This window comes from Pseudomyrmex gracilis, unplaced genomic scaffold (genome assembly GCF_002006095.1).
Source record: "Pseudomyrmex gracilis isolate BER0280 unplaced genomic scaffold, ASM200609v1 scaffold_7, whole genome shotgun sequence".
Lineage (NCBI taxonomy): Eukaryota > Metazoa > Arthropoda > Insecta > Hymenoptera > Formicidae > Pseudomyrmex > Pseudomyrmex gracilis.
The window spans coordinates 1,189,335-1,191,353 of NW_018020591.1; positions in this window are offsets into that span (position 1 = coordinate 1,189,335).

The following is a 2,019-nucleotide window of genomic DNA, read 5'->3' on the forward strand; positions in this document are numbered from 1 at the left end:
TGTGTATAAATGGATTGATCGCTATCGAACCGAAGGGGAAAAGGGTTTGAAAGATAAGAGACAAAACAATAGTGGACCGCGATCTACAACCGCAGAACAAGATAAGGCCTTAGTTCGACAAGTAGATACAGATCCTTTTCTTTCGGTGATGCAGTCTGTAAATGCCTTGGATTTGCAGATATCTGCATCCACAGCACGAAGGCGTTTGCACGAGGCGAATATCCATTCGTATCGTGCTTCACGCAAAATTGCCATGAATAACGGGCATATGGATAATCGCATTGCCTTCGCATTGCATCAGTTACAGACGGCTACACTGGATGAGTGGGACCGTACTATCTGGACGGATGAAAAGGTGTTTTGTTCTGCGTATGATCGATGTCCACGTGTATGGAGACCACCAAATAGTCGACTCGATCCACACTACGTGCTTCCTAGCGAGCAAAGTGGGCGCATCATTTGTGCTATGTGGGGGTGGATCAGCTCACATTGTCCAGGAGAATTAATCGAAATATCGCCCCATATGAATGCCGCCGAGTATGTGGATATTCTGGAGAACGTTTTACTCCCCAGCGTTCGCAGAATATATCCTAAAGACACTTGGCCGACATTTCGATTAGTTCAGGACAATTCTGCAGTCCACACTTCTCACTTAGTTCAAGAATGGTTCGTCCAACATCCAGAAATTGAGGTTCTTGAGTGGCCAGCGAAATCCCCGGATCTCAATTTGATAGAAAATATTTGGGAAGTAATTGACAAATCGTGGATTCCTGGCAATGAAAGAACACGAGAAGCTCTGGTTGCGCACGCAAGGAACGAATGGGAAAAACTGAGAGGTAGGCCAGAACTTTTCACAAACCTAACTGCTTCCATTGGCTGCTGCAACTGCATGTAGATTAGAGTCAGTTGTTGCACGGTAAGTATTATGGACAGGTTATTAAAACCATTCCATATTAAAACGGTCCTTTTCAGGACCACCAACGTATTCAAACAGAGGAACACTCACGGACATATCATAGAAATCATACAGTAGAATATATACTTAATCGAATATTATTTTGTTATAGGTTCTGCAACTTCATATATAATAAGTCGAGCTCAAACCGCTAACAACATGAGAGCAAGCAAGGTCTTACCGTGATACATCAAGTCTATGTTTTGTTATTGTTGAGATTGTCATCATCGTCAAAGGACCAGCAAAAGTCCCGACCTGTCACTTCTTCAATGTTACAATGTATGCATTACAGATAAATGTATTGACAGAAAACAATACTGGATGAACTGTCTTATACGTAATCATCTTTTCAAAAAATATATATATATATATAATTATTAATAGGAGTAGTGGACTTTGGATAAACTCTGATCAGCGAACTTACAAGGACTACGATTTACTTCGACACAGGCATTCCTAAAAATAAAAGATTAATCGGCACTTTTATATACATTTATTTTTCAGTGGACCTATAAAGCTAGTCCATACGCCATTCTATGTCTTTTTAATAACAGGTTTAAAACCGTGGATTGGGTTTCTGACGCCAAGCCACGGAGTTGTATATTTGTTTAAATTAAAGATAATAATAAAGAAAGTGGTGTAAAACACCGACAATTGTCCAAAAATATTCACAGCGTAACTACGCACATCCAACCGATATGGCTGATGCAATCCAAACCTCGGTAACTCGAACCTCTCTAACTCGAAAACCTTTACAAGACGAAAATGTTCATTCCCTTCCACTCCGCGGCAGGGGGTCGTAACTCAGGCTGCGTTCGGAAACGTCACTCGTGTATATTTTATCTTTGTTGCTCATTATATATAAAACAAAGATAGAATGACGCTCGTGTGTACGCGAGTGTTGTTTCCGAACGTGACGTCACTCTTGCTAAAAAGAGGGGACTAGTTTCAGCGCCACCTACCCGTGTACCGTCGGAAATAGCGAACTAACGGGATATATATATAGCTATACATAGCTATATATATCTCGCACAATACCATACACATTTCTACTTCTTAATAAT